General features: G+C 42.3%; 1 long non-coding RNA gene across 1 annotated transcript in view; it reads right to left on the bottom strand.

Moving 5' to 3' along the window:
- The window catches only part of LOC109493804, a 32,923-nt gene that overhangs the window by 6,134 nt on the left and 11,296 nt on the right, over positions 1–15,493 (bottom strand). Inside the window, exon 4 of the long non-coding RNA XR_002148227.3 lies at positions 6,320–6,536. This is a non-coding gene — a long non-coding RNA (uncharacterized LOC109493804). The remainder of the gene's footprint in view (positions 1–6,319; positions 6,537–15,493) is intronic.

The raw sequence follows: 15,493 nt of genomic DNA, 5'->3' as shown, positions 1-15,493 counted from the left end.
AATCTGTACCAAATTCTCTAAGTTGTCCTGTATACTTTACTACCTCAAATGTTTAATCGGCCTGTTTGTTATCTTGTGTGTGTGTGTGTGTGTGTGTGTGTGTGTGTGTGTTTAATTGAAGTAAAATTGACATCAATATCCTATTGGTTTCAGGTGTACATCATAGTGGTTTGATATTTTTATACATCCCCATGAAGTTTTTTTCTTTTTTTTAAATTGAAAAGCAAAATCATAGCACTAAAAATTTAAAAAAACAACTTGTTTTAAGTTTATGTACTTTGAGAGAGAAAGAGAGTACACACAAGTGGGGGAGGGTCAGAGAGAAGGGGAGATAGAATCCCAAGCAGGCTCCGTGCCATCAGCACAGAGCCTGATTTGGGGCTCGAACTCACAAACCGGGAGATCATGATCTGAGCCTAGATCAAGAGTTGGACCCTTAACTGACTGTGCCACCCAGGCACCCCAGCACTAAAAATTTTTAATCATACATAATGGTAACAACCAAAATGACTTTAAAAATGCATTGAGTAGCTTTCCAAATTTTATAATATTCACAGGGCTCCTGGTGGCCCAGTGGGTTAAGCATCTGACTTTAGTTCAGGTCACGATCTTGCGGCTTGTGGGTTCGAGCCCGGCGTGGGGCTCTCGGCTGTTAGTGCAGAGCCTGCTTTGGATCCTCTGTCTCCCACTCTCCTTGCCCCTCCCCTGCTCACACTTTCTCTCTCAAATAAATAAATAAACAAACATTTATAATATTCACATATAGTTTATATGGCTGCTGTCTGCCATATTTATATCTTTCCAGCTTTTGTGATCTGAGAGGCAAGGTTCCCTCTGACCTAGCTCCAAAACAACCACCCAGGAGGATGGTTCATCCAGCTTGGAACACATGCCCACCAACCACGGTGTCCCCGTTCCTTTGAAACAATAACTGGGGCTAGAGGAATGACCTGTTAGGTTTGGCCAGATGTACGCTACCCTGTGGCCACATATTAGATACTGTAGTTGACAGTTCCAGCAGACTCCAAATCTGAGTTGCCAAGTGGACTGGAGAAGAATAATTTCCCAAAGAAAGGGAGGCAATAATGGGCAGACAAAACCAACAGCTGTCAACGACAACCAAGATTCTCTGGAGTTTTGGTAGAATGACCCAATCCCCCCAAATCTGGTCATCCTTAATGAACTGAAAGCAAAATTTTTGAAACTAGGACTGAACTCTCAGGTAACGCTAAATGTTAGGGGACACTCTAATTTGAAAGACACTGAGTTTACATAATTTCATCTTCTTTCAGTTGAGCGTCTGAATGAATTTTATAATAATCACATGGCATGAAATGGCTAAGGGGGGTTTTTGTTCTCCTTTTGAAGAGGAGGGCACTGAGGCTTGAAAGGATGGAAAAAACATATAAAAAGCCCATCTGATGACATTCACTGGCCCATTGCCTGGAGTAAATCGAGACTTTTCCACCTTGTATCCTACACTCTCCATGAAAGAGGCTTCTAAAGCTCAAAATTTCAGTAGATTGGGGTGCCTGGGTGGCTCAGTCGGTTAAGCGGCCGACTTTGGCTCAGGTCATGATCTTATAGTTTGTGAGTTTGAGCCCCGCATCGGCCTCTGTGCTGACAGCTCAGAGCCTGGATCCTGCTTCACGTTCTGTGTCTCCCTCTCTCTCTGCCCCTCCCTTCCCTCACTCTGTCTCTCTGTCTCTCTCTCTCAAAAATAAACGTTAAAAAAAACCTAAAATTTCAGTGGATTATTTTTAAATTGGAAGATGACTTTAGGATACACAATAATATTTGTTTTTATTTTCCCAGGGCTTTAAATGAAAAGCCTTCACATCCTTTCAGGAATAAGGCAGAAGAAATGTTGTGTACATTGAGTGAATACACCCACATAAGAAGGAATCGAAAGTCTGCTTCCAAATCTAGATGGAAGGCTTCTCTGCCAACAATGTTTTGCTCTCTCATCAGCCATAAGTCTCCACTCATGTTTGTGTTTTTGCACACACCTATTCTCATATTATGTCATTGCTCTTAGAGTATCACTACCCACGTAAGAGGGAGGTGAAACAAAATATTCTCTACTGATTTTCTTTTGCTAGAAAGTTTCTGACTCATGGAGCAGTTAAGAAAAAAGTCTTCGGAGCTCTGTATCCAACTTCAGTGTTTCCCTGCAACATATTCTTTGCAAAATTACTCACGTTTTTAATAGGTATCTGTCAAAAAAAACCCTGAAAAACTTAAGTGTCTAATGAAAAGTGTCACTCTCTCCCCTTCTACTGTCCCCGTACTCAATAGTAACCATTTTTATCCGATGTCTATTATGTGTATAGCCTTTTCATATAAACGTGAATACAAGTGTATATTCTCATTTTACCCCAGTTAAAAAAAAAAAAAAAGACAGACAGTATTGTTCTAAATGTTGCTATTTTTTTTTTTTTACTGAGCACTATATCTTAAAGATGTCTCAGATTAGAGAGCTTTCAGAGAGACCTTCTTCATTCTTTTTTACAGCTGCATAGTCTTCCACCAAGTGAAGATGCCGTATTTATTAATTAATGTACACGTGGATTTATTAATGTACACGTGGATTTTGTTATGTTTATTTATTCAAAAAAAATTTTTTTTAACGTTTATTTATTTTTGAGACAGAGAGAGACAGATCATGAACAGGGGAGGGGCAGAGAGAGAGAGGGAGACACAGAATCCGAAACGGGCTCCAGGCTCTGAGCCGTCAGCACAGAGCCCGACGCGGGGCTCGAACTCACGGACCGTGAGATCATGACCTGAGCCGAAGTCGGACGCTTAACCGACTGAGTCACGCAGGCGCCCCATTGTTATGTTTATTTTTGAGAGAGAGAGAGCACACGTGTGCACACACACACGTACAAGCAGGGGAGAGGCAGGGAGAGAGGGGGACAGAAGATCTGAAGCGGGATCTGCGCTGACAGCAGAGAGCCCAATGTGGGGCTTGAACTCACAAACCATGAGGCCATGACCTGGGCCAAAGTTGGACACTTACACTGAGCCACCCAGGGATTGTTTATGATCTCAAATTCTTACAAACAATGCTGCAATTGTTAATCTCATGCATAAGTCATTTGTTGCATGTACGTATATTTCTGTAGGATAAATCCCAGAAGTGGGATTGCAGGGTTAAATGGTTAACAAATATGTCATTCTTACAGTGTTTTCTTAAAGCAGTACTACCCTTTTTCTCTTGGTGAACTCATTCTTTCTCCAATACTCATTTTATTTTTATTTTTTTTTATTTTTTTATTTTTTAATTTTTTTTCAACGTTTATTTATTTTTGGGACAGAGAGAGACAGAGCATGAACGGGGGACGGGCAGAGAGAGAGGGAGACACGGAATCGGAAACAGGCTCCAGGGTCTGAGCCATCAGCCCAGAGCCTGAAGCGGGGCTCGAACTCACGGACCGCGAGATCGTGACCTGGCTGAAGTCGGACGCTTAACCGACTGCGCCACCCAGGCGCCCCTCATTTTATTTTTAAATGTTTATTTATTCACCTTTGGTGGGGGGTGCACACAAGCAGGAGAGTGGCAGAGAGAGAGAGAGAGAGACACAGAATCCACAGTAGGCTGCAGGCTCTGAGCTGTCAGGACAGAGCCTGATGCAGGGCCCGAGCCTATGAACTGTGAGATCATGACCTGAGCCAAAGTCAGGTGCTCAACCACCTGAGCCACCCAGGCGCCCCTCTCCCAATACTCATTTTAAACATTAGCTGCTCTGTGAAGATTTCCTGACCCCTTTTGTGAAGACAGCCATTTGCTCCTAACTCAGTGCTTTCATTGCCCATATTTGTACATCCATAAGCGTTCTTAGGCCTTTGTACCGACCTTATTTATTGGTATGGCAGTTACCTTCACTGGTCTATGATGCTGAAAACCGGAAATGCTATCTGCTGTGTTTTCATAACCCTGGACCCACTGACAGTGCCTTGTGTGCAGATGTTGCATGCAGGGCTGAATGGATGGATGGGTAGATGAATAAGTGAATACGACTGAAGAAATTGCTATTACTAGAGTCAGTTCCCCAAACTATGATCCTCTGGAGAAGCTGGGGCAAATCTCAAGTGAAATACCAGTGTGTATTTAAAAAAAAAATTTTTTTTAAACGTTTATTTATTATTGAGAGAGAGAGAGAGAGACAGAGCATGAGCGGGGTGGGGGCAGAGAAGGGGGAGACACAGAATCTGAAACAGGCTCCAGGTTCTGAGCTGTCAGCATAGAGCCCGACGCGGGGCTTGAACTCATAACCTGTGAGATCATGACCTGAGCCGAAGTTAGATGCTCAACCGGCTGAGCCACCCAGGCGCCCCAATACCAGTGTGTATTTTTATGCTTTAAGACTTGGCCTGGGTGGGCACGTCGATGGAAAGAGAGGTCCCGGACTCACAGCAGGACACGCTGAGTTCAGGTAAATAGTCAACAGTTGAGAAGTATACTGGATAAGGCTCATGTGGAGGCGAGCACCAGACACGGATCTTCTATCACTTAAGCAAAGACTCGATGAATTCTAGAAGCTCTCAAGAGAAGGCAGAGCTAAAGAGCCAAGTCTCAGGAAAGGTAGCAACAGGGTGGGTCCTTCAGAATCAGGAAGAGCTTATGGGCTTTTCTCCTGAACATCACCAGGGGTGACTCAGCTCTTACCATGTTCTGTCTCTAAGTTCTCAGAGTTCGCAGGCAAGAACCTGTTCCATCACCACTCCCTTTCCTTGGATCATTTTTTAAAAATTTATTTTAATGTTTGTTTTTGAGAGAGAGAGAGAGAGAGAGAGAGAGAGAGAGAGAGAGAGAGAGACTGTGTGCACGTGCACACACAAGTGGGGGAGGGGCAGAGAGGGGGAGACAGAATCGAAAGCGGGCTCCAGGCTCTGAGCTGTCAGCACAGAGTCCAATATGCGGCTTGAACTCATGAGTGGTGAGATCATGACCTGAGCTGAAGTCGGATGCTTAACTGACTGAGCCACCCAGGCGCCCCTTTCCTTGGATCATTTAGGCATAGCTTAAGGACAAGATGATGGCATGGCAACAAGCTCATGGCTTCTGGGAAACCATTATCTGCCAGGAAACCATGGTGATTTTTGGCTTGCAAGAGCAGCCAACGTGACAAGGTCAGGGCTTTCCTATCAGGTGTGTACAGCCGAACGATAATGAGGTCAGGGAAAAGTAGAAATCAGGTCAGTGGGACAGGGACTCAAATAGGAAAGCACCAAGAAATCCAGCCATCAAGACTTGGGCAATAGGTCAGAATTAGACTGACAGCCAGATATAGAGGTGGAGTCATCTGAGCACATCTGGCCCCGGATCAAGATTGGTCCTGGGAACTGGAGGAAGACTGGGCCTGCCCTTGGGATGTGAGTGGGGAGCCAGTAAGAGGGATGTGCAGGCTGGAAACCAGGTGGGGTCTGGCACGTACCATTCCTCTGTGCTGCAGCCTGCCTTCGTCCCAACAAAGTGCACCAACAAAAATGCTTACGAATTTCATTGTCTCTCAACTATTGGTGCTTGTTATTTTTTTTTTTTTTAGTTGAGGTTATTTGGCCTTGAATCCAACTTGCATGCCAGTGTGACTAAGAAAAGGGAGGATACTAGCCTTCATTTTGTGCCAACTGTGTTGCAGACGTGGTGTTGGAGATCGCATACGCATTATTACATTTAAAAATATCCTCAACATGGCCACTTGAGTGAGGCCTCTTTTTACAGATGAATTAACTTGGCCGAGGAAGATAAGCTGCCTCAGTCTGTCACAGACCGGGTGGCTTATACACCAGAAGCATTTACTTCTCACAGCTCTGGAGGCTGGGAAGTCCAAGATCAGGGCACCAGCAGATCGTGTCTAGTGACAGCTCACATCCCAGATTCCCAACTTTTCACTTGTAACTTCGCATGGCAGAAGGGGAAAAACCTTTCTCTCTCTAGTCCCATTCATAAAGGCTTTGCTCTCAGGACCCAGTCACTTCCCAGGGTACCCCCTCCTAATACCATCACTCGGGGTGGGGGGATAGGTGCTAACATATGGATTTGCACAGTCACCTGGGTACACAAACGTTCAGACCATAGCAGAGAGCGTAGGAACTTGAACAAAGTGTTCTCAGACCAAACACTCATTTTTCCCTCTTCACAGCGACTTCTAGATTCTCTTAGGTCTTATCACACGCACCCGGGGGCCTGTACCGATATTGAGTCTACGGCAGCAGCCATGATGTCAGGGACAATGGAATGCACTTGGGGTCGGGAAATCTCAACCTTGAGCTCAGCTGCGTTATTAATTAGGTGGTGGCTTAGTTTACTCACCTGTAAAGTGAAGAGATTGAATTAGTGTGTAATGGAGGCTCTTGCATTGCTCTAAACATGCCATGCTTCTGATTTCACGGCCTTTGAGTCCGTTAAGGATCCCTTCTGCTTTAGAGAACGGTAATTTGCTCTGTAGATACGTGCCATACTGGTGTGACATTTTGTTAGCCTCTGCAAAGGTTATGGTGTATTCTTGACATTCTTCATTATTCCTTTGCTAATTTTTAGAAAAAAAATTAAAAAAAAATTTTTTTTAACGTTGATTTATTTTTGAGACAGAGAGAGACAGAGCATGAGCAGGGGAGGGGCAGAGAGAGAGGGAGACACACAGAATCTGAAACAGGCTCCAGGCTCTGAGCGGTCAGCACAGAGCCCGACACGGGGCTTGAACTCACGGACCATGAGATCATGACCTGAACTGAAGTCGGACACTTAACCAACCGAGTCACCCAGGTGCCCCTAGAAAAAAATTTTTTAATGTACCAGATCAGTGTGGTCTGTCATTCTCAGGAGACTTTGAACTTACCTATACAGTTGTTCCATGAAAGGAAGGTACATGCAAAATGACCTCCAAAGGGCAAAGGAGTCATAAGATTGAAGAAAAAGGCCCACAAAAAAAATGGTTTATTAAGGGACTTACAGACAGAAGCATGTCTCCGGCACTTGCAAGATAAATACATTTCCTAAACCTCACCTCCCGTAAGAACTGTTATCTCCAGGGGGCACCTGGGTGGCGCTCAGATTGTTGAGAGCCCCACTCTTAATTTCTGCTCAGGTCATGATCTCTCAGTTCCTGGGTTCGAGCCCCGCATCAGGCTCTGCTCTGACAATGCAGAAGCTGCTTAGGATTCTCTCTCTCTCATTTTCTCTCTGCCCCTCCTGCAACTCTCTCTCTCTCAAAATAAATGAATACACTTAAAAAAAAAAAAAAAAAAAAAAGGAGTGCCTGGGTGGCTCAGTAGGTTAGGCAGTTAAGCACAGTCTCTTGATTTCAGTTCAGGTCATGATCTTATGGTTCGTTGAGTTGAGCCTCGAGTTGGGCTCTGCACAGAGCCTGATTGGAATTCTCTCTCCCTCTCTCTGCCCCTACCCCAGTCATGCTCACTCACTCTCTCTCTCAAAATATATGAATAAACTTTAAAAAATTAAAAAATAAAATAAAATGAAAAAAACAACACCTGCTATCTCCAGAGCAGATCAAGGATGCTATGCCCCAAGGGTGGACTTAAGGGTGTGTGGTTAAACAAAAGAAAGAATGTGGAGGGCAGGGCTTGTGCTCCAGAAGGCCTCAAGTCACAGAGCAGCCATCATGGCCAATTTGTCTAAGATGGCGTTAGTCTGGTTCACACAACATTATTTCAGGCATGAGGTACATTGCCTTCTTTACTTTTTTGGATTGGTGCATAAAAGTTTAAAACTTTCTTCCCATTTTTGGTAGTGAATATTTTTCAAATGAAATTCTTATGTAGAACTCCAAAATGTAAACCAAATGTAATGGGGTGTGGGAAAAAGTTACTACGTAAACAGCAGGATTAAAAAATCCGTTGGGAGAAAAGTGGTTTTTATATTGGGAAAGACATTTATGGATAGAAAGTGTGGTTTACACTTCTGCGCAAGCTATGCTTTCTACTCTTCTTTATCTTCCTCCTCCTGAATTTGTTTTAGTTTTGCTATTAAAAGATTTTATATTTAATAAGTAAAAAAACCTAAATGTACACATAGCATTAACTTCTGTTGGTAATAATATACAGCATGTATGTGTTATTACATAACTTATAGACTGAAGGAGTAACCAGTTCTGTTCTTTCCCTCCTACCATAAACCAGTCTAAAGCCGAAAAAAAGTTATGAAACAGCTGTTTTTAGGCACAGATAACAGATAGGGGGGGCTATAATCCTTGAAACGAGGCAAATAAGTGATGTGTGCTCCACATTTGTTTTGCTCTGATTTATGCCTGTGGGCAGTCTCCAGACTGCAGAACACAGAGCTCAAGTCAAGAACACCGGGCTTCTGGAGCAGCTGAGAAGGTGGGAGTTTGTGGGACAAGGAACCAACGAGGAGGCACTGTCCTAGGGGACAGGAGAGGAGAGAGTAGCCAGAAATGGTCACGTGGTAGCTCCCTTGGCTCACTGGCTGAGGTGGGGACGCATGCACACTTACGAGGCTCACTGAAACCTAGCAAAGCAAAAACTGAAGGAAAGAAGTAGATGAGTCTACAATTCTACTTGGAGAGTTTAACTCTCCTCTCTGAAATTTGTTGTATCATAGAACAAAAAGACACACACAAAAATCATGGATATAGAGACAGACAGAAAGATGGTGGTGGGGTAGGAGGATTCTAGGCTCACATTGTCCCTCAAATACAACTATGTAACTATCAGATCATCCTAAACACTCAATAGTCCCACAAATACAACTATGTAACTATCAAATCATCCTAAACACTCAATAAATCAATCTGAAGGCTGACAGGACAAATTCCACAACTAAAGGGAGAAAAGTGGCCACGTCGAAGAAGGTGGGGAGTGCAAGAGATGTGTTTAGTGGAGAAATGGATCCTGGCTGCTGTGGAACGGAGGGAGATGTGGTCTCAGAGAAGGGTGAGAGAGAGAGAGAGAGGCATACAGTGAAATGCACAAGAACATTTCCCTATAGTCACTGGCTTAGCAAACGAGAGGGGCTGAATTTTGTGAGTTCTTGTAACCAGAGAGGCTTAAAGTTTGGAGTTTTAAAAGTCAAGGAGCTTCACAGGGAAAGCCTGACTTCGGCTCAGGTCATGATCTCGCCATTCGTGGGTTTGAGCCCCACGTCAGGCTGCTTCGGATTCTGTGTCTCCCTCTCTCCCTGCCCCTCCCCCACTCACACTCTGTCTCTCTCTTTCTCAAAAATAAATAAACATTCAAAAATAAAAAGGAAAGAGCACACAGAACACCAAATCAGCAGCGTGGACACAGCACATACTGGAGACACTCCCCGAAGAGCCAGATCCTGGACACTACATAACTTTTTCTTCGTAAGTCCGTTAGTTTCAGAAGCAGGAGACACAACTGGCTTTTCTAATACAGAGAAGCAGGCAGAGACTTAGACAAAATGAGAAGACAGAGGAATTCATCCCAAATAAAAGAACGAGACAAAGCCACGGCCAGAGATCCAAGTGAAACTGGTGTAAGTAACATGCCTGATGGAGAATTTAAAGAAACAATTATAAGGATACTTGCTGGACTTGAGAAAAGAATGGAAGACAGTGAAACCCTTTAGCACAGAGATAAAAGAGTTAAAAAAGAATCAGATCAACAGAGTGCAATAAATAGATTAGAAACACACTTGATGCCATGAACAGCTGCCTGGAAGAAGCAGAGGGATGAATTAATGACCTAGAAGACAAACTCATGGAAAGTAATCAAGCTGAACAAAAGAGAGAAAAAAGAATTAAGCAAAACGAGAACAGACTTAGGGAACTCTGTGACTCCCTCAAACATAGTACCATTTGTATTACAGGAGTCCCAGGAGAATAAGAGAGGAAAAAAGGGTGCAGAAAATTTATGTGAAGAAATAAAACTGAAAACGCTCCTACTCTGGGGAAGGAATCAGACATCCAGATCCAAAAGGCACAGAGAACTCCCAACAGAATCAACAAATGCAGGTCCAAAACAAGACATGTTGTAATTAAATCTGCAAAATGCAATGATAAAGAAAAAAAATCTTAAAAGCAGCAAGACAGGGGCACCTGGATGGCTCAGTTGGTTGAGCTTCTGACTTTGGCTCAGGTCACTATCTCCCAGTCTGTGGGTTCAAGCCCCACGTCGGGCTCTATGCTGACAGCTCAGAGCCTGGAGCCTGCCTCGGATTCTGTGCCTCCCTCTCTCTCTGCCCCTCTCTTGCTCCTCTTCTGTCTTTCTTGGTCTCTCATAAATGAATAAAGTTTATTTATTTGTTAAAAAAATGTTTTTTAATGTTGGGGCACCTGGGTGGCTCAGTCAGTTGAGCGTCTGACTTTGGCCCAGGTCATAATCTTGCAGTTCATGAGTTCGAGCCCTGCGTTGGGCTCTGTGTTGACAGCTCAGAGCCTAGAGCCTGATTCGGATTCTGTGTCTCCCTCTCTCTCTGCCCCTCCCCAGCTAGTGCTCTGTCCCTCTATCTCTGAAAAGTAAATAAAAACATTTTAAAAATAAATTAAAGAAATTTTTAATGTTTATTTATTTTTGAGAGAGAGAGAGAGAGAGAGAGAGAGTGGGGGGGGAGGTGCACAGAGAGAGAGGGAGACACAGAATTCGAAGCAGGGTCCAGGCTCTGAGCTGTTAACACAGAGCCCAACGTGGTGCTCGAATTCATGAGTGGTGAGATCATGACCTGAGCTGAAGTTGGATGCTTAACCAACTGAGCCATGAGCCACCCAGGCACCCCTATTTTTATTTTTTTAAAAAGTATGTATGTATGTATGTATGTATGTATGTATGTATGTATTTTGAGAAAGAGAGTGAGCAAGCAAAGGAGGGGCAGAGAGAGAGGGAAACAGAGAATGCCAAGAAGGCTCCACATCTGTCAGTGCGGAGCCTGACATGGGGCACGAATTCACAAACTGTGAGATCATGACCTGAGCTGAAACCAAGAGTCAGACGTGTAACCAACTGAGCCACCCAGGTGCCCCTGGACCAGCTGGACACAACACATATATTCAGAACATTTCATCTCAAAACAGCAGAATACACTTTCTTTTCTTTTCTTTTTTTTTTTTTCAACGTTTATTTATTTTTGGGACAGAGAGAGACAGAGCATGAACGGGGGAAGGGCAGAGAGAGAGGGAGACACAGAATCGGAAACAGGCTCCAGGCTCTGAGCCATCAGCCCAGAGCCTGACGTGGGGCTCGAACTCACGGACCGCGAGATCGTGACCTGGCTGTCGGACGCTTAACCGACTGCGCCACCCAGGCGCCCCTACACTTTCTTTTCAAGTGCACATGGGACATTCTTCAGAATAGATCATGGATTAGGCCACAAAACAGGCCTCAACAAATTAAGGAACACTGCAGTCAGACTATGCACCTTTCCTGACCACAGTGCTATGAAAGTGGAAATCACCACAAGAAAAAATCTGGAAAGGCCACAAATAATGGAGGTTAATAACATACTACTAAACAACAGGTGAACCAGGAAATCAAAGAAGAAGTAAAAAGATACATGTAAACAAATGAAATGAAAACATAGTGGTCCAAAACCTTTGGGATGGCAGCAAAAGTGGTTCTAAAAAGGGAAGTATATAGCAATATAGGTCAACTCAAAAGCAAGAAAAATCTCAAAAAAACCCCGCCTAATCTTACACTGAAAGGCATTTTAAAAAGAACAACAAACAAAGCCTAAAGCCAGCAGAAGGAAGAAAATGATTAGGATTAGAGCAGAAATAAATGATTATAGAAACTAAAAAAAAAAAACCCAATAGAACAGATCAATAAAACCAGGACCTGGTTCTCTGAAAAAAATTAATAAAATTGATAAACCTCTAGCCAGACTTCTCAAAAAGAAAAGAGAGCACCCAAATAAATAAAATCACAAATGAGAGAGGAGAAATAACAACTAACATCGCAGAAATACAAACAATTATAAGAAAATATTATGTAAAACTATATACCATCAAATTGGATAATCTAGAAGAAATGAATAAATTCCTGGAAACATATAAATGACCAAAACTGAAACATAAATAGAAAATTTGAGCAGACTGATGACCAGCAAAGAAGTTGAATCAGTAATCAAAAAACTCCCAAGAAACAGAAGTCCAGGACCAGATGGCTTCATAGGCGAATTCTATCAAACATTTAAAGAATTCAAACTTATTATTATCAAATTATTCCAAAAAATAGGAAAGGAAGGAAAACTTCCAAATTCATTTTGAGACCAACATTACCCTGATACCCAAACCAGATAAAGAACCACAAAAAAAAAAAAAAAAAAAAAAGAGAACCACAGGCCAATATCTCTGATGAACATAGATGTAAAAATCCTCAACAAAATGCTAGCAAACCATATCCAATCCAATGATACATTTTAAAAATCATTCACCACAATCAAGGGGGATTTATTCCTGGATTACAAGGGTGGTTCAATATTCACAAATCAATCAACATGATATGTTACATTATTAAAAGAAAGGATAAGAACCATATGATCATTTCAATAGAAGAACAAAAAGCATTTGATAAAGTACAACATCCATTCATGATAAAAACCTCAACAAAGTGGGCTTAGACGGAACATACCTCAACATAATAAAGGCCATCTATGAGAAATCTAGAGCTAATATCATTCTAAATAGGGGAAAACTGAGAGCTTTTCCTCTATAGTCAAGAACAAGATAGGGATATCTACTCTCACTGCTTTTATTCAACATGGTACCGGAAGTTCTAGCCACAGCCATCAAACAACAAAAAGAAATAAAAGGCATCTAAATTGGCAAGGAAGAAATCAAACCTTCACTATTTGCAGATGACATGATATTCTACATAGAAAACCTGAAAAACCACCAAAAAACGGCTAGAATTTGATACACTAATTCAGTAAAGTCCCAGGATACAAAATCAACATTCATAAATCTGCTGCATTTCTATACATCAGTAATGATGCAACAGAAAGAGAAATTAAGAAAACAATCCGGGAGGGAGCCAAGATAGTGGAACAGCATGGAATTTTTTTGTGTGTCTCTCGTCCATGAAATACAGCCAGACAAACACTAAACCATCTTGCACACCTAGAAAACTGATCTGAGGATTAACACAACAATCTGCACAACGTGAACCACAGAATTCAGCAGGTAAGCGGCACAGAGAGGTGAATTGGGGGAGCGAGAAGCTGCGAAGGGCAGGGAGGTCCTTTTGCATGCAGAGAGAGGATGGAGATGTGGGGAGAATATGGGAAAAGCACCCGTCCCCAAAAGCAGCTGGAGAGAAAATGGAAAATTGGAAACAGCCGCAGGGACTGAACTAAAAAGGGAGAAAGGAGAAAGGAGAGGGTTTAAATTCCATTAAGACTGTAAACAGCGGGAACAGCGGGAGTCTGCAACTCCACAGCTCGATAACTGGCGGTGCTCCGCTGGGAAGGGCAAATCCCCAGGAGCAGAGTGGGGTCTGGGAGGTTCTCGGGCCACACAGGGAGAAGCGGTTCCACTGCTGAAAGGACATTTGATAGAGACTGTGAGGCCACCTGGTCCTAGCAGACTCCAGAGAATGGCCACATTCACTGGTGCTGGGACAAGGTCGGTAAGGGTGAAGCCTGGTGCCAGATGTGTGTTGTGATTTTCCATAATCCCTGAAACGCTGCTGCTACATGATCTCGTGAACTTTTTCTGGGGCAGGCTGGCACCTGGCCACAGTCTCTGGGAATCGGCAGCAGCATGGTCCCGCGAACATTACTGGGTGCGGCCGGCACTCAGCCATTGCTCTGTGAGACCCTCCACAGAGGGACAGAATGCGTGAAAGCTGTAGTCCCTCAGAAGTAAAGGGCTGGGGAAAACAGCTGCATCTGAGACAAAACTTGGGAGAGAGGTACTACCTGGGGCTTGGTCACAGACCGTGTAAAACTGGGGAGTGGATGGAAGCTGAAGACAAAGAATGGGTGCACGATTGCTGATTAGGGAGAACAGAGTTCCGATACCAGAGACTGGGTAGCTGGGTGACGCCATTTTTACTGCTTCGTTGCATGTGCATACACACCTACAAGCGCCACAACAATCCACCCCATTAGGCTAACAGCGCCATCTAGTGGAGAACGGAGCCGTTACACTAAGCCCCACGCAACTGGGCCAACCTGGCTCTTCAAGAACAGAAGTCTCACCACCTGCTTAGTTTATGGACTATAAAGCGCTTCATAGTCTGACTTCTAAGAGAAAACAATGTAATTTTAGTTGTATTTCAGTCTGTTAGCAGGTCCATCTATTCAATTTTTTCCTTCTTTGTTTCTTTTTTCTTCCTTCTTCCTTTCCTTCTTTCTTTCTTTCTTTTTCTTTTTTTCTATTTTTCATTTCCTTTCTTTTTCTTGAACACAGAAAGAGAAAAAAATCATTTTTATTTTCAATTTTTATTAAAATATTTTTCTTTAATTTTTTTCCATATTTTTTACTTTTGTGTAAACTTTTTCAAATTCTATTTTACTTCCGTCATTTTATTTGTCTACTTCAGTGTATTCATTTTTTCACATTTTCAAACGATTTCCTTTTTTTCTTTTTTCTCTTTTTCATTTTTTCTCTGTTTCTTGAATACAGAAAGAAAAAAATTCATTTTTACTTTTAATTTTTATTAAAAATATTTTTCTTTAATTTTTTTCTACTATATTTTTTACTTTGGTATACATTTTTTCAAATTCTAGTTTACTTCCATCATTTCATTTTAGTCTTCTTCAGTGTATTCAGTTTTTCAAATTTTCAAACAATTTCCTTTTTTTTTCTTCTTTCCCCTTTTTTTCTCTAATCTGTCAAGCCACTTTCAACACCCAGAACAAAACACATGTAGGATCTAGCATCATTTATTCGATTTGTGTGTGTGTGTGTGTGTGTGTGTGTGTGTGTGTTAAAGTTTAAAAAAAATTAAAATTAAAAAAATTAAGTTTTTTTAATTTTAACTTTTTCTACCTCATTAATTCCTTTTCTCCCTTCAAAATGATGAAACGAAGGAATTCACCCCAAAAGAAAGAGCAGGAAGAAATGACAGTCAGGGACTTAACCAACACAGATATAAGCAAGATGTCTGAACCAGAATTTAGAACCATGATAATAAGAATACTAGCTGGAGTCAAAAATAAATTAGAATCCCTTTCTTCGGAGATAAAAGAAGTAAAAACTAGTCCAGATGAAATTAAAAAATGTTATAACTGAGCTGCAATCACGAATGGATGTGGCAGTGGCAAGGAGGGACAAGGCAGAACAGAGAATCAGCGATATAGAGGACAAACTTATACAGAATAACGAAGCAGAAAAAAAAAGAGGGAGATTAAGGCAAAAGAGCACGATTTAACAATTAGAGAAATCAGTGACTCATTAAAAAGGAACAACATCAGAATCATAGAGGTCTCAGAAGAGAAAGAGAGAGAAATTGGGGTAGAAGGGTTATGTGAGCAAATCATAGCAGAAAACTTTCCTAACCTGGGGAAAGACACAGACATCAAAATCCAGGAATCACATGGGTCACC

This window comes from Felis catus, chromosome D4, assembly GCF_018350175.1.
Source record: "Felis catus isolate Fca126 chromosome D4, F.catus_Fca126_mat1.0, whole genome shotgun sequence".
Lineage (NCBI taxonomy): Eukaryota > Metazoa > Chordata > Mammalia > Carnivora > Felidae > Felis > Felis catus.
The sequence above is the reverse complement of the archived record's forward strand: the minus strand, read 5'-3'. Positions and strand labels throughout refer to the sequence as shown.